The sequence below is a fragment of the Sceloporus occidentalis genome, unplaced genomic scaffold (assembly GCF_023333645.1).
Source record: "Sceloporus occidentalis isolate IW3139 unplaced genomic scaffold, rSceOcc1.0.p SCAF_49, whole genome shotgun sequence".
Lineage (NCBI taxonomy): Eukaryota > Metazoa > Chordata > Lepidosauria > Squamata > Phrynosomatidae > Sceloporus > Sceloporus occidentalis.
Window position 1 is genome coordinate 4,205,596 of NW_028317029.1, and position 17,362 is coordinate 4,222,957.

Sequence of the window (17,362 nt, forward strand, 5' to 3'; positions counted from 1 at the left end):
CCTCTGCTGGATTAATGATAAACCAGGGTGCAGTTATTGTCTTCATTGTGTCTGTTAATGGAGTGGTGGGTTCCGGACTAGGCCTAGGGTGGCAAGTCCAGAATATTTCTTTTGGCGTTGTATCCTTTGTTAATAGTTTTTGTAATTCCATTATAAAGTTGTGGATTCCATCTAGTGTAGGGTTGTATGTAGCCACTAATGGGATACGTGTGGTGGTATTTTGTACATTGTATGTCATGATTCCACCCTGCTAGTCTGGACCATGCATAATCATTTCGCGGTCATGTCCGTTCTCAACCACTAGTGGCCGCTCTTGTCACTCTGAATCACTCAGAGTGATTATCATGTCCAGCTGCAGTGTATCACCTGATCAAGCCAGGCTTTATAAACATGCCCAGCCCTTCAGTCTGGGCCTTGTCATTAACGTTAGAGGACTACCTGTTTTGGTTCCTGATCTGCTCCTGTTTTGGTTCCTGATCTGCTCCTGTTTTGGTTCCTGATTTGCTCCTGTTTTGGTTCATGATCTGTTCCTGCTTTGTTTCTTGATTTGTTCCTGAGTTGCGGCCAGCGCCCCACTAAGTGGACTCCCATGTCGAGTGCCCTGCAAGTTGGCAACCTGCCGTGTGCCCTGCAAGTGGGCAACCTGCTGTGTTCCTGAGTTGCGGCCAGCGCCCCACTAAGTGGACTCCCAAGTCGAGTGCCCTGCAAGTGGGCAACCTGCCGTGTGCCCTGCAAGTGGGCAACCTGCCGTGTTCCTGAGTTGCGGCCAGCGCCCCACTAAGTGGACTCCCAAGTCGAGTGCCCTGCAAGTGGGCAACCTGCCGTGTGCCCTGCAAGTGGGCAACCTGCCGTGTGCCCTGCAAGTGGGCAACCTGCCGTGTGCCCTGCAAGTGGGCTTCCTGCCGTGTGTGTCCTGCAAGTGGGCTTCCTGCCGTGTGTGTCCTGCAAGTGGGCTTCCTGCCGTGTGTGCCCTGCAAGTGGGCTTCCTGCCGTGTGTGCCCTGCAAGTGGGCTTCCTGCCGTGTGTGCCCCAACCAGAGGGCTTCCTGCCAAGTGACTTTCCATGTTTATATTGTTGTACCATCATATGCAATACAACTCTTAATCCTGATCTTCTGTCTGTGGTTTATTTCCTACGCCTGTCTGTAACAACCCCAACCCATTATGCATCATGGGGTACAGACAGAGCCCCTCGTATCCCCTGCACCTGGGCTCCTATCAGACCTGCTCCCCCGGTTCGTAACATTGTATCATAAAAGATGTTCTTAATGAAGATGTAATTTTCAGTCACTATCCTGATTTCATAGCCTCCTTATTTGTATACCTGCAAACTTTTGGGCTCCGGCTACCCGGAGCCTTCCCTTTCGGGACGCGTCCAGGACTGCCCACTGTCGTCGGTGGGCAGTCCCGCTGATGTTGGTGGGCGGTCCTGCTGACGTCAGGGCGTTCCCACTGACGCCGGGGACATTCCTGCTGATATCGGGGGCGTTCCCGCTGACGGCAGCGGGAAACACTTCCATTTAAAGGAAAAATGGCCGGGGAGCGGGGCGTGTCAAGACCCCGCTCCCACGAACCGGAGGATTCGGGTCTTGACCCGGAGAACCGGAGGAGCAGCGCTCACCTAGCAAAATCCAGGTCAAACCCAGACAGTTCCCAGGTATGCTTATTTGAATAACTCTGACAATGTTTTCAGCTGCTTGTTGTGGTCCTCAGTATCGGAACTTATGAGATGGTCTCTGATAAATTGTCTGTGAATAATTCCTTGTTTGCTTGGGATGGCTAAAAGCCAGAGCTGTGGAGGTCGTTGCATCCGTCTGTACTTGGTCCACTTTAACACGTTCTTTGGTCTGGTATAGGTTTTCTCTTAGTAGCCCCCTGTATTTCTTACAACAAAATATAGAAAGGTCCGTTTCTAAAAGCTGTTTTCGGTAAAGGCCAGAATTATTAGTACCATCAACATAGGCTGATTATATGTAGAGATAAGTGATTTTTGCCCGGGTACATCACGAGTTTCTTGCTGAAAATGTGATTAGCATGGTTGTGCTGGACACATCAACAGTAGCTTTCTGTTCTCAAAGTACCAGGGCATTGTCAACGACTAAAAGGAAAGATGAAAAAGAAGAGCGACCCTAATTGAAGCAAATCAGTGTTATTCTGGGACACAAATCAAAGCCCCCTTGCTGTTTGTCTATAGTTCAGATTTCTGTCATCAAAGGACATTTTATGATCTTCATGTTCATGATTATAAAATGCTTTGTGAAAATGTTTTGATGGTGGGGGGGCGTCTAGTTCTATAATGCCAGGAAAATATACAGCATTTAATACATGGTGTATGTTTAAAAGACATTGCTAAGACAATTTGCTGTCATACGTATGACAAACTTAAAATAGCTATGTAATTATGCACCCCAAACATGTCAAGTCTTCAAATTGTGTCTCGCTGACTGTTGTGTTTTTGAGATTTGGATGATATAAAAGAGGATGTTTTTACCTTCTGAGCCCTTTAAAGACTTTTATGGGCTTTTCACTATCCTAACTTGGTTTGTGTATTTTTTGTTGACATAAGATTGTCTAAGATCATATGTTGGTGGAATGCCCCACAGGCTCTATCTCATCTCAAGTTCACTCATTGATCTGTGAAACGGTATATCTAATGCTGGGCACTGAGCCAAGGTCTCCTGCCAAGTACTGAAGATGTGAGGCCAAGTTCACTGTAATGAATATTTAAATGATATTCGGACTGGATAAGAAAGGCGGGAGGTATAGTTCCACAGCAGTCCTATTTGTGTAGATATGGTTGGTAAATATGTCCCCATATATGCTGTACTTTTTCAGAAAATCTGCTCATTGTTACAGTTTTTGAAGCACAGCTATGACATCATTATTTCCGTAGCTGTATGATGACTACCAACACTGTCACCCAGCATAACATAATCTGAGCTCCAGTCCCGGATCAATCTTGTTATAAATATGCATGTAAGTTAATCAAAATACTGTCCTCAGAAACCCGAGCAATGTTTTCGATAAGTAATGGTGTCCGCGTTTCATTTGTATCCTGGACAGGTTCAAGGAGAGAGCCTGGTCATTTGGGAACGCAAGGAAGCTGTACATGCACTGCGCAATGTGTGTACAGACACTGACAGTCACACTGACCAGGGTGTCTTTGAATGTGGAGCCTTTGTTTGATTTTCAAGGGCACCTGATCACAGTTTTAGGGAGTAGTAATTCACACTAAACTAAAGAACTATTCATGGGTACAACATCAACACCAAAGGCACAGAAGCAAAACAAGAAACAAAAAAGCATTAATTCTCTAAATTAAAAGTAAATACAACCCTAAACATCATCGTAAGTATGATTATATTTTGTTACTTCGGAGGGGTATCTTAACTATTCTTAAGTATATGGCCTATGCGAAAGACTATTTGGCTAAGTCTCTCATTCTGCTACACTGACGATAATTCACGAGTCCACCATTGGAGGATACACTTGGGCTAAGCAGGATTTGTCCAAATGGCTTTCATTGGCTTTCCTTGGCTAGCATTTTGGGTTCAGGTCCTCAAATCTCTCAGTCCATGAGAAGGCATGCATTTTCCTCCTTGGCAAAGTGTTTTGGGGCATGTGAACACTTTTTGGGGAAGTCTAGACTAAAACACAGAAGTGCAACAAAGGACTGGCATAGTATAGTATTTGACATGTGCAAATGGACCAAATATGAATTGGACACATTTTTCTGGGTTTTTTTTTTATCCCATTTGTTTTCAGGGGCATTTTTAATTTGGCAATGAAATTCGGTGCCCACGTTCACTCTCACTCACTCTCTCTTAATGTTTCCCTACCTTTTCTGCCTACCTTCTATTTCTGGTTCTGCCGACCACTTCAACTTCCCCATCTTCTTCCGCATCTTCTTCATCTTCAATCTTCTACCCTCTCCCTTCTCTTTTTTATGTTATCTTGAATCCTTAATCTTCTTTATTTGTCTGCATCTCCGCAAACATAACCTGGTAACTTCTGTGAAAATGGTGGCACTGTGGTGAACTGAAGGCAATATGACAGCGCTGTGGTGACGTCATCTCCTGATCCTCCCATCTACCATTTTGCTCCCATGTGAACTGAGGGGAATGTGGCGCCATTTTGCCCTCAGTTGGCACTTTTGGTGACGTCCAATCGGGGAGGACACCACCGCAGCGCCACCATTTTGGCGGATGTTCCCGGGTTATGTCTGCGGAGATGCGAAAGAAGAAAGATACCAAATTAGGGATTGAAGATAGAATAGAAAACATAGAAGAAGAAGATGCAGAAGCGGGAAGCGGTTGGCAGGAGTGGTTGGCAGAGAAGGTAGGGAAACATTTAGAGAGCGTGAGAGAGAGAGAACAAGAATGAGAGTGTGAGTGAATGTGGACCCATGAATGTCAGATGAAAATTCTAAGCTTTTTGCTTAGTTTTTGTCCAATTTGAGGGGGGTCTGGCCTCGTTTTTGGGGTTTCATACGAATTTCCCATTCATACAAATCCTAATATACAAGTCTAGTATTTAATACTAACAATTTAGGCTCCTTGCTCCAATAAGCTACTTAAAGGAAGCATAAAGTATATAAAACAATATTAAAATCTTTAAAATGTAGGAAGGATCCATAGGATTTTCTACCTTGTGAGCACTCTGTAGCAGCATTGCCCTCTGATATTGCGTTACTTCCAGTTTTCCAACATTTCCTTGACAAGCACATAGTTGAGTTTGTGCCCGGGAAGACCGAACCCCTTACCCAATAATGACACACACACACTTTATTGGGTGCAAATATAATTTCCACAGCTTTATTAATTTATACAATATTTAAAGGTCATTGTCAAAACAGGCCACCACGGTTAGAACATGAATAACAGATTTACCTTTTATCAACCATGACAATGACCTCCCATAATAAACACATTAACCATATAACAATGGCACCAACACATAACACATTGACCACAATAGGAGCATACCAAGACACCCCTACCAGACCGTTTAACCAAATTCTAAACCATGTAGGGGCATACCGAGATACCCCTACACCACCTAATTTAACCAAACCACCAATGCAGGGGCATACCGAGACACCCCTACACCACTAACTTAACCAAACCACCAATGCAGGGGCATACCGAGACACCCCTACACCACCCCAGGTTCTGAGCCACAGGCCAGCTCGAAACCTACCAAACTAACTTGAACCAAGTCAAATTAGTAAATCAACCCATAAAAACCACCGTACTAAACAATAATCCCCAACTATCCCCGCCACAGGCCAGACCTTGATCCCCTCAAGCCGTCTGAGCCCCGCCACACTGAAAAAACAAAGCTTGGGTTAACGCGTCCTGAAAACCCAAATTCAGAAAATCCAGGCCCACATCAGTCAAGTGGACACCATCCTCCCTAAAGTAACCAGGCAACAGGGAATCCAACTCCCAATGCCGTATCACCAGGCCACCGCATCGCCTGATAAAGCTCGCCATGAGCTTATTCACTTTATCTTTACACCGAGCAAGGGCAACTGCATCACGAGCGTGTCGCCAATGCAACCTCGGAACTATTTCCAACCATAAAATTAAAACCTCGGGAACCAAATCCCTTAACCTCTCCACATCCCTCTTCATGCGCCAGACCAATTCCCGCTGGGGGACCACACTCAAATTGTTACCTCCCGCATGAAACAAAACAATGTCCGGAACCCGCTCCACCCGTAAGAGACGCCACAGTTCCGCACACACGTCATTCCATCCCGCACCACGAAGGCCAAACCATCGTAGCAACAGACGATCCTCTGGAAAGCCCAGTTGTTGACCCGTTGTACGAACTGCGGCTCTCCGACCAGCCCAGAAGATGTAGGAATGACCCAGGATCCATGCCACCAAACCTGGAAAACAAAACCAAAATTAAACAAACCAGCAGATCACTGCTCATAACAATCCTCACTGACTCCCAACGCCCCAATTTTTTGACCAGATCGTCACTAAAACCCAGACGGGCTGCTTCCGTAGCAGCCCCAATACGAAAAGAGTGAGTGCCAAATTGACGTGGATCCAGCCCCACACGCTCCAAACAAATACGAAATATCCGTAAAAATTGATACTGAGACAAAGCTGACCCGTCCTCGTGCAGCAGCAGAGGTCCAACCACATCAGGCCGACATTCCAAAAATTCCACAGTATGACATCACACCCTTTGCCAAGCGCATCCGTCTTGGACCGCCGTAAACGAATAGACACCATCTCCTCACTGACTACAACATCAGACCGTTGGAGTCCGCCACCTCCTGCCCGACTCCTACTCACCAGCTCTCCAATCCGGAAAGCCCCGAAAAACGCCAGAATGAATGCCAGTCCGAATAATCTGGATTCATAAACCGAGTAACACACCATGGGTAAAACATCCAACACCTTCAGCAACACCTGAACAGAAACCGGACGCCTAGCGTCCCCAACACCAACCTGCCTCCGAAATCCTTTCAAAGCCTGGCGGACCAAAAATTCCTTAGTATGATCCTTCCAACCCTTAAGTTTGAACAAGAACGCCAGAGCCAACATATTTCGCCCCAGGGCCGCAGGTGAAGCCCCTTTCGAAACCAAATCAAACAAAACCATAGTAACACATCCAGCTGTTCCGCCTCCGTACTAACAGAACCAACACAGGAAACCATCCAGTCCCATTCTTCCCAGACCTTACCATAAGTGGACCACGTTACCGGCGCCAATGATGCCTTCACACCTCCAGCAAGCAACTCGTCCCTAATTGCCACATCTCGTCTGGACAGACCAGACCCGAGTCCTGAGCCCCGGGTGCCAGCTCGCGGAACCGTTCCCACTGAAAATGAGATAGGGAGTCCGCTATAACATTTAAGAAACCAGGAACATGCTCGGCCCGAAACACCACGTTAAGAGACATACAGAGCAGAACAAATTTTCTTAACAACCGAACCACCGCCATAGATGAAGCTGACAGCCGATTAACTGAGAAAAATACCACTCTCTTATCTTGAAACAAATCACCCCATAAGGAAAGGCAACCACCAAAGGAAAGAACTCCAAAAATGCCAAATTGCGCATGAGCGAACTGTCCCTCCAGGAATCAGGCCAACGTTCCGCGCACCAATAGCTCCGGAAGTATGCCCCAAAACCAATGCTCCCAGAAGCATCGGTATAAAGCTCCAGCTCCTCAGCGGACACTGACTCCCTACGAAAAAACACCTTGCCAATGTTCCAAAAACACATCCCAAACCTCCAAATCAGCTCTCATAGCTGCCGAAAGCCGTATAAAATGATGCGCCAACTTTAGTAGCTCTAGACAAACTCCGAATGAAAATCCTACCCATAGGTATTGCCCGACATGCAAAATTCAAACGGCTAATCAAGAATTGTAACTGCCTTAGGGTTACTTTCCGGACACCACGAAACTCGTGAACCACATCCCGAAGCGCCCGCAGCTTATCTTGCGGCAGCCTGCATTCACCAGCAACCGAATCGATTTCCAAACCCAAAAAACTTACAGGTAGTGGGACCCTCGGTCTTGTCCGCAGCCAGCGGAACACCAAACGTCACGGTCACCCACTCCAGCATCCGTAATAAATGCCCACATTCACCGGAGCCGTACGGGCCCACACAAAGAAAGTCATCAAGATAGTGTACCAAAAACCGACTCCCCGCCTCCATCTTGACCACCCAATCAATGAACGAACTGAACTTCTCAAAATAAGAACAAGAGATGGAACAACCCATAGGGAGACACAAGTCGACAAAATATTGACCTTCAAAGGAACAAACCAACAAATGATGACAATCAGGGTGAATCAGTAACAAACGAAAAGCCGATTCAATATCCGCCTTAGCCATAAGGGCATTCGGGCCCGCCTTCCTAACCAACTCGACAGCCTGGTCAAATGATGCATAGGAGACGGAACATAACACTTCATCAATATCGTGATTTACCGATAAACCATTCGGGTATGACAGGTGATGAATCAACCTGTACTTCCCAGCTTCCTTCTTAGGTACAACCCCCAATGGCGAATAGCGTAAATTATCCAGAGGGGGACAAGAAAAAGGACCTGCCATCCTGCCCAAAGAAAACCTCCTTTGCCAACTTGTCGCTCACTACCTCCGGAAACTCCAAAACCGATTTCAAATTACGACTACAACTTTGAAACTGCCGAACAGAAAAAGGAATGTAAAAACCATAACGAAAACCCTCAAACAACAACTGTGCCACTCCGCGATCACTGTAGCGGCTTAGCCAGGGTAGCATCGCGTTTAACCTCACCGGGGTTAGCCCCAGAGGAAGCGGCCCCGGACCCGGATGGTGTACTTCCCGAGATTCCTCCAGATTTACCCTTCTTAATACATTTTGCGAAACTATGGGAACCCCACAACCTGAGCATTCATGCTTGAACTTGCAAGCTGACCCCCACTTACATTGGCTGTCGTTAAACAGCCAGCAGAAACCTTTTTTGTTACCAGCCGTCGTGGAACCGTGACCGCCCACGCCAGCCCTCAACTGAAAGGGTTGCGCCTTTTGCGCCATCATAAGCGTCATCCATAATGGCAGGTCCATTGGTCCCACCGCATACCTGGATTAGCCGACAACCGCTGCCTAAACTGCTTGTCGTATTTCCACCATGCTAAACCCCCATACGTCCTATAAGCCTCCCAGATACCATCCAAGTAGCAGAAAAGGGGGGAGCATAAGTTAGGTGATTTCTCCCCGATAACACTAGCCAAAATACAAAAAACCCTCAACCAATTCCCAAACGACTTGGGAATCTTCCTATAGTGCTTTTTCTTTTCCTCCTCCTCTTTCTTAGCATCCTTCTTATCCTCCTCCTTCAAATCAATAAACTCCTCTAAAGGTAACAGAGAAAATATCTCCACAAACTCCCCTTTCCAAATCTTATCCTTTATATCCTGCTTAAGATGGACCCCTAAGGGACCAGCAAAAGAAACATAGGCATTCTGCCTAGCCGAATCAGGAATTCCACCTGTCAGCTCTGCCCTAGCCACCGACGAATTAGCACCCACCGCTGACACCTCGCTACTATCGATACCCTCAACTGCTGGTACAACCACAGCACTAACCGCTCCCAGTCCAGAGCTAGCCGCAGACCACATCTGACCACAACCAGAACCCACATGAGACCCCTTCTGCAGAGACCCCAACAAACCCCTCAATCCATTCAACAACTTTTGAGTTTCAACCAATGTTTTAGACTCACCACCGGAACCTCCGGCCGTAGCTCCTGGCCCCGAGGCTGCATCCTGACCGCTGCCTTCACGAAGATCCTCTGGCAAGGCCGTACTCCTATCACTCCCAGCCGCCGCAGCTGGACGTCTCTGATGAACTGGACGATGAACTCCTTCCTCGCTGGTGGACCTTAAAGGAGATAAAAGCCGAGGCACCGACAAAGATTCCCCACGAGATAAAGAACTCTGCCGTACAGGAATCCTAGACCTAAAACTACTAACCTCCCTACCTTCCCTCCCAGGGCTCCTGCTAGGAGACCTGGATCTAACATAAGACCAAGTCAGAAGTGCTTCCCGCGCGGCCCACCTGCCTCTCGCTAGCCTCCTCAAAAACCTCCTGTGCAATACGCTGCGCCCGGCCCAACGAAGTGGGGGGACAGCACCACGAGGCCGCCACTCGGTTCCTCATACCTGCTGACGTAGCCGCGACCGATGCCAGCCAGGTCGACCTCCATACTCCGCCGTTCCGCCAGGACCTGCTGCAGACCACGCGGCGCCCGCGAAGTACCGCTCCCACGAACACCAGCTCCGCTCCGGCCTCCTCCACTTTCGTCGCGACGTCCTCCCGTAGAAATCTCCGGGCTCAGCCGCTCCGGAGGCCTCGTGCGCCGCACAGGCCGACCCGATGAAGGGATCGCCCCGACATCCAGCACAGGTGCCAGCCGCTCCCTCAGCCATCCGGTACCGCGCTCCCGCGTAGCCATCCGAATTCCCTCCAAAAGCTCCTCAATTTCTTGCTCCATATCTGAAAAATAAAGCAAAAGCCTCTCCAAACCAAATCGCTCAAATAACTGAACAACCAGGATTTAGAAAAGCAGTTAAGTGACTGTTTATAAAATGGTTGCCACTTATATACCTTGATAGTAACTCCACCCATAACAAATTTGAACCAATTAAATTAAATCATTCCCTTATGCACACCACCTAGCTCTGTCAAGGCCCACTCCACCTAAGCTGCGCTGTTCCATGGGCTTCAGGAGCTACATTCTAGACTGACTGACATTCAAAGTGCCCAGTCCTCTCCAACGATAAGTCAAATTATGCTTCAAGGAGTATTTTTTATTTTCATTTTTCTTAAAAACAGTGCCAACCCTACTGTCCTTTGTTCATCTATAGTACTTGTAAAGTTTTGTTTGGGAAACTTAAAAAAAATAAATAATAATTTATAGTTGAAATTGTACAATCTGTGCCAAAGCTCGCACATGAGCTATAGATAGTGATGAGCTATATATAGTGATTGATGGGATGCCTCTGTCCATAACAGGAATGGCACATGTAATGCCATCTCTAATTGCATCCAATATGTCACAGCCGCAGTGCAAAGTGTTGAAATACAAATAGTTGCGAAGTATGAAATTTTCACAGCGTACAGTGATTTTCTTTTTCAATCGCTTTAAAGTTGTCCTGAATCCATAGTTTTTAAGACACCTCACCTCTAGGAAAAACACAGGTGTGTAAAGCAACGGTGGTGGTTGTTCACTTGTAAAATGTATGTAAAATTAATAAGAGTTCGTATTCTCCATATGGTTTCTGGCACCATTTCTAGTACTAAGCCTCTCTCTTTTTTGGTCGTCTTTTTCCGGAACAAAACTCTTTTTAATACATTGTACGCTCATGAATGTGTTCACCAGTCTTGGCGCCTCAGCAAGGCATATTAATTAGGGATTACATCACTGTAGATGTATTTGACCCAATTTGCATGTTTTAAGTTTAATATGAACTTTTTTCATATTTGTTTAGCATGTAGATCTCTGAATTCCGGAAGGTAATACGGCTGAAATACATATAAATAAACAATGCCCATTCTTAATGAATCATAACCATTCCAGACCACTAGTTGGTAAAAATGTAATATTATTTTAATTTGTAGTATTTTCTCGTGTATTGTATTAAGTTTGCAGTCACATGACACAGTCTCATCCAGGCCAGTAATAGCACATTAAAACGTATCATTTCACAATACATAAAGCCCAGTTTGAATTATTTCTTGTTTCTGTCATCCTGTGTCATGCTGGGATAATTAGATACTAAATCTTTTTTTGCTTAAATGTTAAGCTTAATGACGAAGTTGGCATATATACCATTAGCCTCATTCAGAACATACAGATGAATGGGGAGAGAAAGCTTCATTGCTAGATATTCATTGCTAGGGACGTCATCATACCTGGGAACTCTCTGGGTTAGACCCGGAGATTGCCGGGTGAGCGCTGCTCCTCCGGTTCTCCGGGTCAAGACCCGAATCCTCCAGGTCGCGGGGTCTTCACACGCCCCCTCCCCGGCAATTTTTTCCTTTAAATGGGGGTGTTTCTCGCTGCCGTTAGCGGGAACGCCCCTGACATCAACGGGAACTCCCCCGACGTCAGCGGGAGCACCGCCGATGTCAGCAGATACTCCCATTAACATCAGTGGGACCGCCCACCGACCTCAGTGTGCAGTCCTGTCCGTGTCCCGCAAGGGAAGGCTCCATATAGCCGGAGCCCAGAAGTTCCCAGGTATCAAGAAAATGATAGCCGTTACCTTTCAGAACTCAAACTCAGTAGGGAGATTAATACTGTAATACAAGACAGACTTCGATTTCTGGTGCTGTATACCGTATGTAGAAAAGGCGCAGAAGGGAAACTATTCTGCTGATTGAGGCCGTCAGGACACTGCAAATAGATGTAGTGGCACAGCTCTCGCTGGATTATGTGGGGAAGGGGATCGGCATATGGGGTGTTAGTTATTAAATATTCAGTCATAGCAACCAACATAAAGACTATTTCCAACATTTACTCAACAAAAGTCGCTATTTTCATCTTTGTGTAAAACCGGTATGGCTACTACGTTAACAGATCTGTATTTGGTAGGTTGTCTAAACTTGTGTGTGATGCAGGAAAAAATAGAATAAAATAGAATGGTGATACCAATTGAGAGAACATATAATGCACAGGAATAACCCAGATGTACTTCACCAAAACTAGAGCGATGAGAATTCGTAATTGTTACATCATCGCCTTTAACCCAGGAAATTAATTTGTATACCTTAGTTGCCTGTGTTCTCAGATCCCATGTTCAGTTTAGTTTCTTTGCTTTCATGCCACAAATCAGGAGGTAATTCTCAACAACAATATCTTGAAACGTTCTATTGGACCTCCATGTAACGTTCCAAGAATGTAACTGTAAAGCATAGTTTTTGAACAATGTTATTCTTAAATAGCGGTGTTTACAAGGGCCTGAAAAACTTTCGTTTCCCAGTACTGTCCTCGGTTAATTCTAGTAGGTCATCCCAAAAAGAACTCTTGCTCTTCTTTTTAGGAGACATTGCTTTCAAGCGTGTCAACTCAACAGGAGTGGAAGCCGTGTGTCTATAATGTATAGCAAGTGTTTGGTTCATTCAAAACTATGTGTACATTAAATGTATTTATTGGATATGTTAATTTCAATTTCAATATAGTATTTTTTGTTTTGCTTCTACTTCCAGTAAGGACATGTGTGACTCAATATTATTTTTGGGAAGAAAAAAAAATAAGACTCTTACAGAGCAAATAATGATAAATTGCATTATAACCAATCACATATTTACTGCACAACGCTCCATTATAATCAGACACCCGAGGAACTAATGGGCATCTTACAGCTAACTAAGTAACATATTGTTATATGATTGCGCAACTTGTGTAGTGAAGACACCACCTGCCTGCATTTTCTGTACAGAAGGAGATTAAAGCGAACAAGTCATTATTTCTGAGAAGATATATTTGCAGCGCAGTAAAATTTACCAAGCCAACGCGTATAATGCTGTTCATGGGCTTAATTCATGTGCTTTAAGAAAGTATTACCCCGCTGATCAGTTAATCTCTATATTAGTGGTGCATTGAGCATTATTTTTTAATCCAAAACTCCAAACTTTAACATATGTAACCCATAAAAGTTATAATGATTCGTATGTGACATTTGAACATTCAGGTCTCACTGTCTTCCTGTATTTACCAAGAGTATTTCAGGTAGACGTAGTTATCATATGTAGTTTACAGGTAAGCATCACATGATGTGAAACAAGAAAACCTGTACTTTTAAAAGTCGCTATTAGTTATATTTTTTGGATATCCACTTGCCACTTGGCTGATGTACTTTCTCCTGTATGCATCAAAAGCACTTTTTGGAGACACAGAATTTGACAGCAGATAAGAACCATTTGGCCCTTGTAGTCTGCATATTATTTCTGCTCAAAGACTCAAATCTTTATCGGTCTTAGCTTTAGATTCAGGATAGCCACGTGCCTATACCATGCATGTTTTAATTCCGTCACGGTGTTAACCTCTACCACTTCTGCTTGGAGGCTTTACTTCTTATCTACCTTCTTCCCAGCATCTCCTCTGAATCAGATTGTGTATGCTTTTTAGGGTGTGCTTCCCTTTCTGTATTTTTTATATACATGTCAGATGAACACAGGACTTGTACGTATCAACACCTCGACGGTTATGCTGTAGTAGGTTGCCTGTTGCTTGAAAGATTCAGTTTACCAACTTGAATATAAGCTATGAAAGGCTAAAACCGGTAAGCTTCCTCTATAAGATGTTGAGCCACACAATTCATAGATTTCACCGCAACCTACCATAACTTAGTGAATAAGACCCACTGTCTTCCATTGAAAGGCAGGCAAGGTTAGTTTACGGAGGCCAGGATTTGAAGTATTACATGGAATGTACAAAGTGAGCTAAAGACTGGTTTTAATTTCACTATCAAGAACAGAAGAACTCAGTAGGGGGGATTGCTGTAATGCGAGACAGGCACTGATTTCTGATACCGTGCGTATCTGTATACCGTGTGCAGAAAAGGTGCAGAAGGGAAACTACTCTACAGATTGAGGCAGTCAAAAGATGTAATGGCACAGCTCGGGCTGTAATATGTGTGGAAGAGGTATCAGAATTTGGGGTGATTTAGTTTGTAAATATTCAGTCATAGCAACCAACATAAAGACCTCTACTAGTAACTTAAAGGGGCTCACCAGTAGACTTGTGCATTCGGATTAATACAAATATTCTTTAAATGTTTCCCTACCTTCTCTGCCAACCACTTCTCCATCTTCATCTTCTCTCTTTTCTTCTCTCATCCATATTTAATCTTTATTCTCCTGTCTTTAATCTTGGTCTGAATCTCTGTGGACTGTCATGTTTCGCCGGCGAGTCTGTCCGGGGGGCTCCGCTGCTGCCGTGCGTCCATCTCGCGTCCCGCTCCCTCGGGTGGGGGCGTCTTCTATGGTGCCCGCCGTCGGGTCCTCCAGTGCTGGTCTCCGCCGGGGATCACCTTCTTCACCGTCCTCGGCCGTCGTGGCGTCCGTCTCTCCTGCCGGGGGTCTGTGGAAGGGGTCCTGGAGAGGTTCTTCTCCTGTCTTCGGTGTGCTGGAAGTGCGCACACGTGCACGCCGTCATGGCGACCGGGAATCCCATACCCGGCAACAGTGTACGTCACGCTAGGGGGGAGGGTCCTCCTGCTATTTATCTGATTGGCTAATTATTTGCTGCAGCTGTTTGGCACCAAATTTAAACCCCCTGCTCACTCTAATCTGAGCCCTTGTGTGGTACATACGTTATCACTGTCTCAGTGTGTTATATTCTAATTTACTGGTTTCCTGACTCCTGCTTTGTTCCTGACTACTCTCTGATCGCCGCCTGGATTGACTTTGGATTGCTTTTTGGACTTTGCCTCTTTGCTGCCTGCCTCGACCTTGGACTGTGACCTGTTTATGCTATTTGAACTTTCCTGCTGTTGTCCCACTATTCCTTCTACAACTACTCATCCTGATTGCTCACCATTCTGCAAACGGGACCCGTCTCTTGTAGGATTGTTACATGGACATAACCTGGGGGGAACATCTGCTTTAAATGGTGGAACTTCCAGTGATGTCCTCTCCCTGAACGTCCGAGCAGGGGGGACCACATAACTGCAAGCACCGCCATATTGCCCAGAGTCCAAGTGAGGGCAAAACAAATTGTTGTGGGGCCAGTTCTGTAACTGGTTGGTGTAAAGCTCTATTTGGAGTATAAGGCACAGGCACTTTTTGTGACACAAGTTTGTAATAAAAAGTACATCTTATATTCTGAAAATATGGTACATATATTGCTTACTTTAATCTGGTAACATAAGATTAGGAAGTTTGACAGAAGACAAATCTATTTTAAAGTTGCAGGACACCAGAGATAGAGCTATATCAAGCTCTACCACTAGACACATGGACTCCATGGTACTTCAATTGAACCAGAAATCATGGACAATATTTCTGCAGGGAGGTAAGCAGCATGAATGCCCTCACATTTTATTGTTTGCTCCTAAGTTTTTTTGGTTAAGTTAAAAATTAGAAAAAGCTGAGGGCAGTGGAAATACTAAAGTAGGAGAAAGGAAAGAGACATTTTTTCAGAAGGGAAGACTGGCTCCTTAAAACGCTAGAGTAACTTTAACCTGGAAGCACATCAGCAAAAATGGATATAACAAAGTTCCTGTTAACGTCAACAACAAATTGTAATGGTGGAAGAGGTAGAAGATTTCTGCGGGAACAGCAAGTCTCTGGGCTTGTCTGGAGGGTGTAGATGAGTGTTTAATAATGCCTCTGCTACCCTCTTAAAGTGGAGGGCTTTTCCATCACAATTACCCCCACTACACCATATGTTGTGTAAACAACAAATTCCCTAACCGCCATTAGGTACAGGCTGCATCTAGGGGCAAATGGTCAAAGGCAGTATATAGGATGGGCGCTGCCTTACTAAACAAGATCCCCCTGAATATTTCTTTCTAAGATTAACAGTACTTCTTTGAATCCATTATTTCTCCATTGGAGCTTACAATGGTTGCTGGGTACGAGTGTATAAAAGTATTCCAAAGCCATAAAAGTCTCGAGAAACAGCAGAAAATGAAATTGAATTTTTAAATAAACTATAAGAAAAAAATGCATTATTATTCTTTTTCTAAGTGCCTCATAAGAAACTATGAATAGGTCACATAATACGGACACATAAAACATCTTAATTAAGCTCTGCCCTAACCTTGCCTCTACTCGTACAACAAGAGCTCTTGCTCTAGTCCCAGTGTCGAGCGGCATGGACCAATTCTAGGCAACATCATCTCCTCTTCGTAACTACCTTTATGTTCACAGCTAACACAGTTACATGCTGGGAAGTGTTATTGTAGACTTAACATCACACCCTGTGGCCATCTACATAGAGAGTAGGAAATAGGGAAATTGAGATTTTGGGGCAAATTGATTTTACTTGAAAGAAGACCGCCAAAGGAGAGACATTTGAATTATTCAATCTACTTAAAAAAATGTTTTTCTTACACACACATAGGGAAAGAACATCCTTATGGCTGCAATTTACAGGAACTCATGACATGTAAAGCCTCGTGTGTGGAACGTTAGAATGATATATGAATGCTGGTTCACATATATACTTCGGCAAATTCTTAGAACTGGAGTATAGATCGATGGCATCCTAATGTCATAACCAAATAATGTTCTGTGTCTTAAATGTAGACCTATGTTTTAAAGTAACCTCTCATGTTACATTATTAATATAAATTGCAGAAATAAGACTTGTGTCAAACTATTTAAAATTGGAATCTCAAACCGAACCAGAATTTGCCAACCAACACCAAGAAAAATTCTGCGTCATAAAAGCAGCATACATTTGGGGTTTATTCCTATATTTGCACTTAACTAGCCTAACATTTGTAACTACAAATTCCATATTTCCATACATGATGAGCTGAAACATGGGCAGTTTTGTGTATTTATAATTATTTAATATAAATAATTTTCTGATTAATCATCAGACGATGTTAGGCTGTGAGGAAGCTGATCTTAATTTTAACGGTTTTATTGTGCTCTTCCATGTAATTTAAGAAAGTCATGAGAGCTGCCTTGTTGCTGCACTTAAATGTGGAAATTTTCATTTATTTTTTGCCACATTCGTTTTCAGGTAATGAATTTAGTTTTCAAACCATTAGGGTTAGGCAAAATTTGGAGGGGGTGGTACCTGCCACCGTATGGACTTGTCTTTCACTTACAAGAGCAGCATCTCAAGGTTTCGAAAGGGATTCAGACTCAATTTTGCATTG